The 15,139-nt window shown below is 41.8% G+C and overlaps 1 protein-coding gene across 2 annotated transcripts in view; it reads left to right on the top strand.

The window, feature by feature from the left end:
* Positions 1-1,182: 1,182 nt before the first annotated feature.
* The window catches only part of ANK2 (ankyrin 2), a 648,838-nt gene continuing 634,881 nt past the window's right edge, over positions 1,183-15,139 (top strand). The window contains exon 1 of one of the 2 annotated variants that reach the window (XM_077278815.1): positions 1,183-1,278. The gene's annotated coding sequence lies outside the window, so the exon portion shown is untranslated. The remainder of the gene's footprint in view (positions 1,279-15,139) is intronic. The other variant, XM_077278822.1, reaches the window with a different exon arrangement.

Below are 15,139 nucleotides of genomic sequence, written 5' to 3'. Positions count from 1 at the left end.
ATGTAGGAGGACATGTATAAGCACATGTATGAGGACATGTAGAACATGTAGGAGGACATGTATGAGGACATGTAGAACATGTATGAGAACATGTATGAGGACATGTAGAACATGTAGGAGGACATGTATGAGGACATGTAGAACATGTAGGAGGACATGTATGAGGACATGTACAATATGTAGGAGGACATGTAGGAGAACATGTAGAACATGTAGGAGAACATGTAGGAGGACATGTAGAACATGTAGGAGGACATGTAGAACATGTAGGAGAACATGTATGGGGACATGTAGAACATGTAGGAGAACATGTATGAGGACATGTAGAACATGTAGGAGGACATGTAGGAGGACATGTAGAATATGTAGGAGGACATGTAGAATATGTAGGACATGTAGGAGATGTAGAACATGTAGGAGGACATGTAGGAGGGCATGTAGAACATGTAGGAGGACATGTAGGAGGACATGTAGAATATGTAGGACGACATGTAGAATATGTAGGAGGACATGTAGAATATGTAGGACATGTAGGAGATGTAGAACATGTAGGAGAACATGTATGAGGACATGTAGAACATGTAGGAGGACATGTAGGAGGACATGTAGAATATGTAGGACGACATGTAGAATATGTAGGAGGACATGTAGGAGGGCACGTATTACTTGTATGAGACCTGTTGCTGAAAAATCGCTTTCTTGCCCAGTGCAGAATGTTTTTATAAGAATGTATTAATTTCACTCAGTCTAAGATTAGCAATAAGCTCATCTATAGAAGCTGTTCTGCAGCAGCTTGGAAAATAATGTTTGCTCCACCTGTGAGCTGCTGCAGAAGAGCAGAGAGCCAACCCGCTGTTGCAGTCCGTGTGTACGGTATGGTGGAGGTTCCCATCGCATCCCTTTCAGTGCAGTACTCCGTTCCCTGTACACCAGCTCTCTTGCCATTATTGGCTTCCTGTCCCTTGACACTCTGCACTTCCATTTGGCCTGGACGTGAATCATGGTGGCATTAGGAAGCCCTGACCCCTCGCCCTCAGTGTCCCCCGCACATCCCTGACCTCCCCTCCGAGGAAACCGGACACCACACGTGGGACCACTGGAGGACGGAGGATGCTGCACCTGGCCGGAGCGGGCGTAGCCGCGTGCCGTGATTGGTCGGCTCCCCGTGCCGTGACGTCACCACGGAGTGACAGCGGCGGTGCGGCCAGTGTGTGAGCTGCATCCTCCGCGGCAGCACCTGGAGAGGACGCTGCTGGTCACATCTGACTCCTGCGCCTAGTAAGTGAGGGTCTGCCTGGGCGGAGGGCGCGGTGATCCGGAACTTTGTACACAGCGGACGTGTGACCCTCCGGGGAGGGAGCCGTGGTCTCCAGCTCATGCTCCCCTTCCTAGCTGGGCTCCGTGCCTGTGTGTGAGGGCGATGAATGGATCAGCACCCCGGCTCCGGCCAGCACCCTGGCTCCGGCCAGCACCCCGGCTCCGGCCAGCACCCTGGCTCCGGCTGCCACACCCTGCTCCTCCCCAGACCGTGCTGCTGGGACAATGGGCAGAGACTGGGGTGTTCTGGGAGCAGGTGCTGGGCCAGTGCTAGAGACCCTGGAGGCTGCAGCCCTCCCGGGATAGCCCACCTGTGTTATGTAGTGTCCCTCTCAGCACTGTGCTGGGCGGCCAGGGTGGGAGCCATGTCTGTACCCCACACCCTGAGCATCCGCAGCTGGGAACACACAGCCCGGGGTTACACTGGGCATATACTGCTACCTGCTAGATACTGTGCCATGGAGTCTTGGATCCGCAGCAGCTGAGTCAGCTCTTGTATCATGGGCTGAGACTGATATTCTATCGATCACATATGTTTTAGCAGTTACTCGTTATCTACTAGGCGCTGCTTGGGAGTGGCTGCTGGGAGTCTGTATAGCACAGTGGTGGTGTACAAATGATTCATGAGAGATGGAATTATTAATTTTAGATGCACTATTAGATAAAAGACTCGTAAAATCAGATATATTGTGCTACTTGTGAGCAGTTCCTGGTTTTTGTTCATTTGGTTTCATTGTAAAGTTCGTTTTCTGCACAGGCACAAACCATCACTAAGGCACTAGATAAACTCCATCTCCTTTCTTAGAGAGGTATAATATACTTCGAGATGTATGGTAAAAAAATATATAATCTTAAAAAAGTGGGTATCCATCTTTAAACATCATGTAATTTTGAGTCACAATTTTTCTTCCTACAGATATCACTGTGTGATACAATTCTGGCTGCCTGCAGCTACCACTAGGGGGAGCCCTCTGCTTACTGCTTTATAAACAGTATGCAGTAAGCCCCATAGCTCCCCCTAGTGGAGACTAAATATTTAACGGCATGTCCACTTCTGCAAAAATACCTTGTAATATAAATATATTGAACTTTTTTTTTCTGTTTGAAAAGTGGCATAATCTTCAGCTCCCTGATCGTGGCAGCTCAGTTTAAGAGCTTTTGTCAGCACGTAATAAGTCCTGTGTGTGAAGAGGGCTGACTAACTGGTTCATGTCAGTAGCTAAGCCAGCCTCCTCTGTCACAACTAACCCATAGAGCAGGGACAGGCTGACTTCTCACACCGCACCGATAATGCTCCCTGCTGTACCAAGCACAATGCTGGAAGTGGGGCTGCCAGGACCTGGGGGTCACGGTGCAGCATTATTAGTGACTACCAGCAAGCCATGCACCTTGTATGATTATTCCCATTCTGCATCAGCACGTGTCCCATTGAACAAGGTCTGTGTGTGGTCGCGGCCTAAGGCTGGTCGTACTTATGTGGAAGCTGCGTTCACACCCTACTTCTCTATAAGCATGCTTATTTAAGTGGACAGCATAATACGCCGCTGCACGATACTTTTGGATTGGACATGTGAATATCCCCTTTGATGCACAGCAGATGATTGCCGGGCTGCCCCTCGTCACGTTAGATCTATCCCATTAAAATCAAGGATTGGGTGACATTAATGTACATATGTCACAGTGTTGTTCATATACCTGCCTTTACCTATCGCTTTGGACCATCAGATTGGGCACTTATCATTTCTGTATGATAATTTCCTAATTTAATCAGTTGACTATAAAGTTTCCTCCTGCAATAAACAATTATTAACTCTTGATGGCCCCAGGGACTTCTATTTGTATAAGCAGCATCACAGGGAAGCCCTTGTCAGAGAGGCATGCGGAGGGTAGTGTGGGATTACTGATTAGCTGGCGGCAATCTGCTTATCCTCCTGGACTGTGGGTAATAAAGCGGCTTGGTCGGGCTGTTGAACTGTTATTTTTTTTTTTTGCATTGATACAGCAGCTCCACAGTGTAAAAATCATTTGTGGATGGTACCTGTAATTCCAGCTTGTTACATCGTGTAGTGCCCCACTCTGGTGTTATTGATTTATCATATGTGTGATTTCTCTTGCCATTCAGAATTTCCAAATTAAAGGGGTTGTCCAGTGTTAACCTACAAGTCTGCAGTCACTCTGTGTGACTGCAGACTAGTGAATCCTAACATCACGGAACTGGGAGCGGCGGTCATGTGATGGCGAGTATGCGATATGCATGTTCCCTGTCACATTCCAACTAGACTGTTTCCAACCTCTCTCAATACATTTGCATTGAGCTAGACCGCACCTAACTAGTGGGAATGTGGCCAGAAGTACTCATATCGCATACATGCTGTCACATGAAGTATTCATATCGCATACATGCTGTCACATGACCACCGCTCCCAGTGCCGGAGAATCCTGACAGTGCGCACAATGTCAGGATTCCCAAGTCTGCAGTCACACAGAGTGACTGCAGACTTACAGTTTGAGAACAGACAACCCCTTTAAGTTTGTCTACTGAATTAAAAGTTCAGTCATAGGGAAAGGAACTTAAAGGGTTCTCCACATAGATCATCAGGAGTGCACTGCTCCCCAGCCTACCGGGTTCCTGCTTTCTGGGGGCACTCTAATGATTGATGTCTCAGACCAGCGGCATGGTTGAGCTAGTCCACTGTGTGCTCTCCCATTCTACAGACAGGCAGCGTTGCCTCCAATATCAGAAAAGCACAGGGGCGCAGAAGCTGGTCGGGTCCAGCCATCTGGTTAGCTTCAAAGCAGCACTTGTAAGCTCTATAGCAAAAAGCTAAAAATCTACTTTAAAAAGTCCAGCATGTAAGTTTCTCCATTCTTGTTGTGGACTTTTCTGCCGATCAGCTGCTGATCCTGGTCCCCAATGATGATGTGATGCCACAGGGAACTGCTGCAAAATCAGCATAAAAACATATAGTTTACTGTGAATTTGTCTGGGGTATTCTCTACATTTATTTGTCTCAGGATTTGGTGTAACCCTTAGGTCAGTTCTAACCTAGGATGTCCGAACTCACTGACAATAAGCGTGAAAATTACTAGGAATAGAAATAAGAACTATATATGAAAGTTGCAGAACTTTTAGTTGTCGATGAATTAAGTTTTATTTCTATAGACCGGAAACCTCCCTGGAGGATATTCAGATTTCATCTTTATATGTGTTAATACCTTTACTGGAAACCAACTTAGATTGAGCACCGTTCTATTACAAGTCATAAATAAAGCATAAGATATATATCGGCTGGGTTATTCTACCATCTGGGCATATGGCCCATCCATAGCACTTACTGCACTGTAAAGATGGAGTCACCTGATGGCCAGATGCTACTGCTGACCATGTCTGGGAAGTAGGGAGGGGGAAAGAAAGCATATTTCGGATTGTATGTGGGTATCGCACAGAGAGGCCTGTTTATTGAAGGCTTAGATGCACAGCATGCTGTCTCTGAGAAAATAACATTTCCTGACATTCTTCTGCATTCCTTCAATACTGGAAAGTGCAAGTTCAGCATCTGGTTTTCCATTATAACCAGGAATCAAGAAATAACGATCTGACTTCCATTTTTTCGCATGAATATTGACAAGTGGTACTTACTGTGCTTTCAGGATTTTTAGCTTGTTAGTTTTGGTCTTACTGGGATTGTGGTAAATTGCTTAGCCGAGAAATTGTTGCAAGCCCCATCCATCACCGCTCCCTCATAGACACAGTAGTAAAAGTGAGCCCCTCATTGCCAATAGTATGACCACCCAAGCTTCTCCATACAAAGCACTCTAAGGACGTGAGCCCCCTATGCAGTATACGTACATCCAGGGGCTCCCACCTCACATCAGGCACTCCCACTACTCTACTGTATCCAGCATCAAGCCCACATCTCACTAGAACTCATCGAAAATCGTTCTGAGTTTTATCCATTTACAATTTCCTATGTTAGAGAATTGCAATGTATCGGACATTTTTCCGTGGCTCCGAATGGCATGCAATTTTTTTTTTTTTCTCGCACCTATAGTCTTGAATGGGTGAGTTTCATCCAATTTACAGAGGAGAATTGTGTATGCTGCAACTCGTTTTGCCCACCAATTCGGCCAGTGAAAAAATCGTTCTGCACTGCTTCGTTGAATAACATTTTTTAACAGATAATTTTTGCTCCGAGAGCTATGTTCATGTGCACGAGCCCTAACTGGCAGCCTACTATATTTTTGCCCCTTTCTCCTCCCCAGATCTTCTCTTGTGTGGGGGCTGATCACAAGAGTCATCATCTGGACACCTGCTTTTCATAGTTGTTTGTTAGGTCTGATGCTACTGCTCCAAGTTGGAAGACAATCGTGAGCCACACATCACGTTCCCGCGAGACACAGGTTGGGGACCTCTGATTTAGTACATAAATGTGTCTTTCGTGTCAATATACAGTATATTGCACATTTTAGAAAGGTCTATCCTGACTGTTATCTATAGTCCCCATAAAATAACAAATCTGAAGACTTTTGTCATAAATCTGTGCTGTGCTGTAACACTGGTGTCCCCCCTGGACAGTTAGGAATGAATTGACAACTGGGTGATGCCATTTTCTTTGCCTTTGGACACAGTCCATTCAGGGCTGACAGTGTCAATGCATGGATACGCCCCATTAAAAAGGAGAATGATAACACCCAATTGTGTTTTTTTTAATAGTTGCAAGTGGAATAACAGAAACGACACAATAGAGATCTGAGAAAAGATTGAGTATTGTTATTAAACCTCTTCCTGACATTGGCAGGTAATTCCCTCAATTCTCCATAACTTTATGGCAGAATGATGGTTTAGGCTCAGGAGGTGAGGCTGCGCGATCGGCAGGTACCTTTCAGCTAATACTCTGCTGTAATATATACTTGATAACTACCAATCCCATCTGTTCAACTCATTAGATGCCATATATAAACTACATCAAGACACAATAACTATATACCCCCTGAGGAGGCCTACGTGAAACACACGTTGGGGTGCAGGAGATCCTCAGCTCTACACATGTACTATGGGTAACAACTCTGTATACATTTGTCTTTACTGTCCTTTTGACCCTTCAGGAATATTGATCCTGTTACATTATAGGTTTGATCCTAGGGGGGATCTTTTGGCTGTTCTGCCGAATTACCCTGTATGCATCACCCCCTTGGTAAAGACCGTAAAACTTGTCACAAAAAGAAAAGGCCAATGTCTCTGGAACTGTATAGTGAATTTAATAAAAAAAACATATTTAATCTCAAAAGAGCAGAGGGAATAAAATTAAAGCAAAATCCAGCCACTGTTGACCTGGTGGCAGGTCCTCTTTAATAGATGAATGACAACAGATCACTCCTAGCAGCAGAAAGTACATTTTTCATTTGGATAGGAAAGAATATACCATCCCCAGGAAATAACCATATTAGTGACTCACCAAGTACTTAGTGTGATCTCCATTAGTGGATTAAGTTACATATTAAATTACAAACTCTTCTCTCCATGCTAATCTGTGTTAGTGGTATTCTCTAGGAATTGTCCAGGGAGCATCCTGTTTAGCTGAGATGTTCGCTGATTCTAGGACGCTCTGATTGTGTCTGGGAACGTTGCAATTTATAGTAACCCCTGTGCATAGTGCTGACAAATATGAGCGTCTGCAATGGTCATAAATCCATTATAGTAAATGGATCACATCTGGGTGGTGTCTGCAAGTACCAAACAATGAGAAGCAAACAAATAAAGAGATACCCGCAATCCAGTTTGGATTTTCATCTACTTTCACTATTCACATTGATGCCAGATGGTTCCAGAAAGCATAACACAGTTATTTAGAGTTGAAATATAATTTGATTTGATGTATTTGATATTTATTATATATCTGATATTCTCATCAATACTGAAAGCTCTCATACGTACTTGGTGTTTAAAGACTAAAATCTGCATTTTATTGTCCATTTACAGAATTGAATTGAACACATGAAATAAACATATATTACTATACAAAGAGCTTTATAGAGAACTTGACAGCAGATTCATGCTGCCCAAACTACAGGAATCCTCAATCAGAGGTCAGCTCTGTCATTTCAGGCAAATTTCACTATGAAACGTTGCAACTTAAAACATACATTTAGAATCTGTCCAGGGACCATTCTGCTCAGGTAACTAGCAGAAGAGGCTGGTCCCTGGCCGCTTCTCCCTGCCCTATATCGATTGGGTTGAGGTCTTTGTACTGTGAGGGCCAAACCAGCACCTTTACTTTATTGTCATTGAACCATTTTTTTTGCCAATCTCAATGTATGCAAATAAATTTTTATAATTTATACAATGTGATTTTCTGGATTTTATTTTTGATATTCTATCTCTCAATGTTAAAATTAACCTACCCCTAAAATTATAGACTACTCATGTCTTTGTCAGTGGGCAAACTTGCAAAATCAGCAAGGGATCAAATACTTATTTCTCCCACTGTATAATACTCGAGTATACAAAGTAACAACCCCATATCATCAGGCTTCCTCCACTGAGCTTGTCAGTTCTTTTGATTTTTCAATGTTAGCCCCTTTTTCCCTTGTTTCTTCCAGATCCATGTTCACCCATCAGAGACTAGTCTATTGACTTTCGTCTCATCGCTCCAATTCACCCGTTTCCAATCTTCTACAGTCCAATCCTGTACTTTTTTGCAAACTCGAGCCAACTTTTTTTTGACAATATTGAAGTCGAGGCTTCTTCAGCTTTTTTTTGGCCACCATTCCAGACTTGTGTAATGTTCGTCGCATGGTGCTTGCATGGACTTCTGTAATCTCATTACTACGAAACATGCGAGCCACCTCCACTTTGTATCTCCAGAACTGATAGACCTTGAGATGAGATGAGCCTACTTGTTGACTCCGATATTTTGCTTGGATGTCCACCTTTTGGCTTTCGAATGGTTAGACCATTTTGTATTCTTCTAATTGTCATGGAGCTCACATGATGCAGTTTTTCAATTTTCTTGTATGAGAGACTGCTATCGATGATGATGCTGTTTCTCTTTTCTTAGGAAATCTTCATGACTGCTCCTCGATTCGAATCAGTGACCTTTCACTTGGGAATTAACCTAATAATATACTGAGCTATTAGGGAATGTGAGAACAGGTTGTAATTTGTAGTATACAAAAAGATTTTTCCGCCACCAAGAGCAAAACCGTAACAATGTAGTGACATTACAAGAATCTGCATAACTAATCATATGCTAAATAGTTGCAAGTCAACGTTCCAAACAGTAGTGGATGGTGAGATATGGAGCCTGAAAGTAAAAAGTTCAAAACATTGCTGTGCTTTTGCTTGTCAGTGTGTAACCCACTGGCCTTCATCTTCTGGACCCATTTGTAGGCACAGTCCTTAGGCTAGGTCCATATTGCGTTAGGGCAATCCATTTAACGGATCTGTTTGTAAGCAGCACTAACGCAATGTAACAGACATGTTAACGCACCATAGACTTCCATTAGTGTAACGAATCCTAACGCATGTCAAATTCGACATGCGTTTGCAATGGTCCGCTAGTTCGTGACTACCGCGTTTTTGGGTCCGGTAGGGCGAACGCACAGTGAACGGAAGCATTCGTTCTGCCATAGAACTCTATTACAAACACAAATGACCTAACACGCATGCGTTAGCGCAATGGCAAAAATACACCGCAAAAAGACAATTTTGGACTCCTCTTTAGCGCATCCGTTTATCGTATAGCCCTAACGCAATGTGGACCTAGCCTTATTGCATAGTCCCCAGGAAAGTCCTATTGTGGGCCTACACAGTGAGATTCATTGGGAATCTACTGTAGAGGACATATTTAGAGTCATCCCAATGTATACTTCCAACCTAGAAAATAAGGTGATGCGAACAAGCCATAAAACAAATAATTTGGGATAAAGCATGCACTATAATTTTGTGATGCATTTTACAATAGACTTCTGGCATAGTTTGCTAATTATTCTTTTCCCTTGTGCTTCGCGCAAGAAAATCTCAGTGGCTAAAACATGTGAAAGTGTCTGATGAGACAACCCTTTTAAAACCTTGACGATTTTATGAAATCTCTATTATTATGTCCACTAACAAAAGGTTGTTTACTCTTGGACAATTTATTTTTTCTAGAAAGGTCTCGAATAGCTTATGACCAGATGTCCGGCTGCTGGGAGCCCTGGTCAATTCCCCAGCAGTGCCATAGTAGGGAAAATAAAGCATCACACGATTGTCATTGAGATCAATAGAATATCACTGTAATGCACTTTCCAGCTCCTCATTCCAGCTCCAATTCTCTCAGAAGTCAGAATTTCTTAATTGGGTTATTTGATCTACCGTATATTAGCAAGGCAAATCTATTTTTTAGCCTGTATATTGACAGATCCTACTTAAATGGCTAAGTGTACATTTACACTACACTTTTATGTCACTTGTCTTGCCTTCATCCTGAGATATAGCCTTTATTTGGGTAAGACCATGCGTTGTTGTTCACCTCGCAAGGACTGAGCTATGACTGCGTGGCCAGGCACACTGTGTGGCCACAGTATAGAGCTGTAGTCACCGTTTTAAAATTTGCCCAACCTGTAGTCAAAATAGCTAGAAATAACATGCCTTATTTTCTACCTGAAAAAAATCCTAAACACATTCCAGTTCAGAGTAGTATGGATATTTTTTCAATGTGTTATGGAACTTGTCATGAGGATTTGAGCTCCATGATTGCCACTAACCTGTTATCCAGTGTAACGCCAACGCCGGCATCCTTACATAGTCCCTCTCTCCGTAAGCTCCTGCTCAGAGGAGCCGCAATGCTCCTCTGGGAAATATGCAAATTGTGTCTTCAGAGAGGAAGAGGACTAGAACTCTAGTGCCACCTATTGAGATTCTGGTTTGGCTTTTATCCTAAGTCACGTGACAAGGCTCGTTAAAGGTTGAAATGGAGCACTACGGCACTCGTAATGTGTGAGATAGGTGCTCAAGTAGGGTATCCAACACAAAACAGTCCAAAACCAGAAAAGACTTGGCACTCTGAAGGAAATTGTGGCGTGCAATGAAAATGTTTATTGATGTGCATCCATAAAGTTGAATGTTTTCAGTCCACATCCATACCTTCATCAGAACAAATATACTGGATGCAGCTGGGAGTCCTGTATGAGTCAGCGCATGGGGAGAGCGACTGAAGTCGCTTTCCTTCAGAAGGCTCGTTAAAGGGTCGACATTGACTTTTAGGATTGCTACTTCCAATAGGTGGCACTAGAGTTCTAGTCCTCTCTCTCTCTGAAGAGACAATTTGCATATTTCTCAGAGGAGCATTGCGGCTTTAAGTCTCCTCATCTCGGCATGCTTAGCATGTCAATCTCCGCAAGGAGAAACTATACTTCTTGGATATCCTCCCTGCCTGTGATGCACTGTTCTAATGCCCTGCAATAAGGATAGGGAAAGATGATGTCCCATCCTGGAACAATGTAAAAAGTAAAAGAAAAAGTTTTTAAAAATTGTGAAAATATGAAAAAAAAAGTCACATGAAAACAAAATAAATTAATCCAATAAATACTTATGTAAAAACAAAGATAAATAAAAGAGTACACATACAGGATTTTTTATCTCCACATCTGAAACGACCCGACCTATAAAGCTATCCTGCTAGTTAACCCCTTCAGTGAACACCGTAAAAAATAAATAAAAAAACAATATATGCTTTCTCATCATAATGCCAAACAAAAAGTAAAATGCAACACAATCAAAAAGACGAATGTAAATAAATATGGTATATGACAATGTCATCTTGTCCCACAAAAAACAAACCGCTATATAGCTCAATCAGTGGAAAAATAAAAAACGTTATAGCTCTCAGAATTTAAAAAATGCAAAAATAATTATTTTTTCGAGAAAATAGTTTTTATTGTGTTAAAGCGCCAGAGCATAAAAAAACTATTATAGAAACTTGATTCCAGCTCACCCAGTTGCTCTATGCTCATCCACCTCGGGCTCAGTCACCAGCCTCGCCTTGGCCTTACATCAAGGAAAATAGAAAAAATTGGAGTCTGGCTCAACAGGACTGGATTATTATTTTTTTTTTTTTAAATTATTATTATTATTATTATTTATTATTATAGCGCCATTTATTCCATGGCGCTTTTACATGTGAGGAGGGGTATACATAATAAAAACAGGTACAATAATCTTGAACAATACAAGTCACAACTGGTACAGGAGGAGAGAGGTCCCTGCCCGCGAGGGCTCACAATCCTTTCCTTTTCTTTTTCAAAGGAAAATATAGTGCATACAAAAGAAAAATTTACATGGTCGACATGACCCAGTCAACGCGTTTCGACTGCACTAGGCAGTCTTACTCATGACATGAGTAAGACTACCTAGTGCAGTCGAAACGCGTCATCTGGGTCATGTCGACCATGTAATTTTTTCTTTTGTATGCACTATATTTTCTTTTGAAAAAGAAAAAGAAAAGGAAAATCCAGTTCTGTTGAGCCAGACACCAATTTTTTCTATTTTCCATAAAAAAAACTATATAAATGGGGAATCGCAGTACTCCTACTGATCCAAAGAATAAAGCTGCCTTATCAATTTTACCACACATGGCACAGCAATAAAAAATCCTAAATTGCTGTTTTTTGTGCAGTCTGCCTCCCAAAAGGAATAGAAAGCGATCAAAAAATGTCATGTGCCCGAAAATGGTACCAATAAAATCATCAACACGTTCTGAAAATAAACAAGCTCCCACATGACTGTCAGTCAAAATATTATAAAATTATAACTAAATATGGTGATGCAAAAACTTGTAATAAAAAAAATCTTATATTGTGTGACAGCAGCCAAACATAAAAACCCGATATAAATGTGATATCACTGTAATTCCACCGACCCGAAGAATAAAGTCGTCTCATCGCTTATACCACAAGAGGAACGACGTAAAAAATAAATAAAACCAATTCTTCATCTGCTGTTGATTTGTTCTTTCTGCCACACAAAGATCGCAGTAAGGCTCGGCTCACATTTATCCTGTGCTCTGCGCTGAGTGCTTACAATGGGGATTCCATGGAATTCTCTGAAATGTGATTCAGACTGAACCCCAGGTGGAAGATTCCCTATACTGAGTCAGATGGAGGCAATGTGGACGTTGTCTGACCTGTGGTCCGGTGGTGTCTGTCTTTTTTTAGGTGTGCATAAAAACGCTGTCCGACACACTTTGTGCATTTCAGAAGAGGGGGACATTGCTGAGGAGGCCAAATGGAGTCTAGAGTAACTCTGCTGCCTCATTATAGTGAGTGGCTCTCTCTGAGGTTTCATCCGAATCACGTCACTCAGAGATTTAGATGGAAACCCAGATATAAGTGCTCAGCATAGAGTGTGAAGTAAATGTGATCCCAAACATTATGTAAATTGTTCCCAATAAAAGGTTCAACTCCATCCACAAAAAAAGGAAGTCCCCACTCAAGTCCGTAATCTGTTAACAAAAATATAAGGGCCTGGTAGTACAAAGGCTCTGGAAAAGTGCTACGGCTCCTTGCCCCACCCAAAAGAATTTCATCAAATTCTGCACTCCTAAATCCAAATGCCCCCTCCTTTCTGAGTCCCACAGTTTGTCTAAACCACATTTAATGTCTACATGTTTGTGATTTCTGTAGCGATGATAGCCCACCTAACTTACAGGTGCTTGTCTCCAGAAGCATGATCTGGGTAATACAACGTACTGTTGACTACAACTTTCAAATTGTCACTACAATGGCAGTTTGCAATTTTCACTCAGCAACATCCATTACTGCTTGTTTCTGGAATACACCCATGGAGTCAAAATCATCACAACACCTGTAGATAAATTCCCAAAGGGGTATAATTTCCAGAACTGGGTCATTCGAGGGGGGATTCTGCTCTTCTAGCACTTAGGAGCTCTTTATAATGGAGCCAGCAAACTATTTAAGGAAAATTTGTGCTCCAGGAGGCACATTACACTTCTCTAGTCTATTCGTGTGGGTAAGCACTATTGTACAGAACCATATAGGGCGTTTCTATATTCAGCAGAAATTGTGGGACAAATTTTTGGTGTCATTTTTATCTATTTCGTCTTCACTGCCTAATGGTATAAAATTATGTGACACACCCGTGGTGTCAATATGATCATTGCACCCCTAGATTAATTGAGAGGTGTAATTTTTAAAATGTGTTCACTTATGGAGGGTTCTGCTGTTCTTGCACTTAAGGGTCTCTACCAGTGTGACATGGCACCCTCAAACCAGTCCAGCAATACCTGAACTCCATTATGGTGCTTACCATATTCCCTTCTGAGCTTTTCACTGTGCCTCAAAAGTAGTTATCGACTACATATGGGGTATCGGTGTACTCAGGAGAAATTGCACAACAAAAACAAAACAATATTTTTGTGGGGAAAAATATATATTTTTCATTTTCACAGATAAACATTGCAAAATTCTGTGAAGCACCTGTGGGTTCAAGGTGCTCACCATACATCTACATAACTTTGTTGAGGCAACTGGTTTCGAAAATGGGGTCACTTGTTGGGGTTTTTCACTGTTTAGGCACATCAGGGGCTCTCCAAATGCGACATAACACCAGCAGAACATTCCATCAAAATTTGCGTTCCAAAACGTCACTCCATTCTTTCTGAGCCCTGACGTACGCCCAAACAGTTGTTTTCCCCATGTATGGGTTATCTGCAATACTCAGTAGAAATTGCACAACAAATTTTGAGGTCAATTTTCGCCTGTTACCCTTGAGAAAATTAAAAATGTGGGGCTAAAAGAAAATTTTTGTGGGAAAAATTTGATTTTTTTTTTTAACTTTCACGGCTAATCGTTACAAACTTCTATGAAGCACCTGAGGGCTGAAGACACTTACCACACATCTAGGTAAGTTTCTTGAGGGGTATAGTCTCCAAAATGGGATCAAGTGTGGGGGGTTTCCACTGTTGAGGCACATCAGTGGCTCTCCAAATGCATCATAGCGTCCGCTAATAATCCCAGCAAATTTTGCATTCAAAACATTAAATGGCACTCTTTCTTTTCCGAGCCCTGCCATGCGCCTCAACAGTAGATTTCCTCCACATATTGGTTATCGGAGAAATTGTATGGTTAATTTTCTCTTGTTACACTTGTGAAAATAAAAATATTGGGGCTAAAAGAACAGTAGTTTTCCCCCACATAAGAGATTTCTGCATGTTTAGGAGAAATTGCACAATAATTTTTGGGGTCCATTTTCTAATATTACCCTTGTGAAAAAATAAATAAATAAATAAGTTTGAAAATTGCTAAATATTACAAATTTTCACAAAATTTCCAATATCTTCACAAATAAATGCAAGTCGTATCAAACAAATTTTACCACTATCATGCAGTACAATATGTCACGAAAAAACAGTCTCAGAATCACTAGGATCCGTCAAAGTGTTCCAAAGTTATTACCTTACAAAGTGAGACACTGACACTCGTCAAAATTGAAAAATTTGTCCTGGTCTGGAAAGTGAAAGGGGGTAAAAAAAAAGGCGACTAAAGATTTCTAGTCTTTATAGAGCTCTGTTCCTCAGTTGCATGTAGAAATGCCAGTATTGCGCTACCTGGCTATATACCAAGCTCATCCGGAGAATGTAAAAAATTGGATTACTAAAAAAAAGGACTCGCCATGATTCTACATGTATTAACTCTCATTACTGTTAGGTCACTCTTCTATTTTGTTAGCTGCACGATCATGGAATATAAATATGTAATAAGGCAGAAGATGTAGCCAAGAGAAGAAAGCACATAGTGGTTACCTTTGTATCACTCTGCTACATTA

This window comes from Ranitomeya variabilis, chromosome 1 (assembly GCF_051348905.1).
Source record: "Ranitomeya variabilis isolate aRanVar5 chromosome 1, aRanVar5.hap1, whole genome shotgun sequence".
NCBI classification, from domain to species: domain Eukaryota; kingdom Metazoa; phylum Chordata; class Amphibia; order Anura; family Dendrobatidae; genus Ranitomeya; species Ranitomeya variabilis.
The sequence above is the reverse complement of the archived record's forward strand: the minus strand, read 5'-3'. Positions and strand labels throughout refer to the sequence as shown.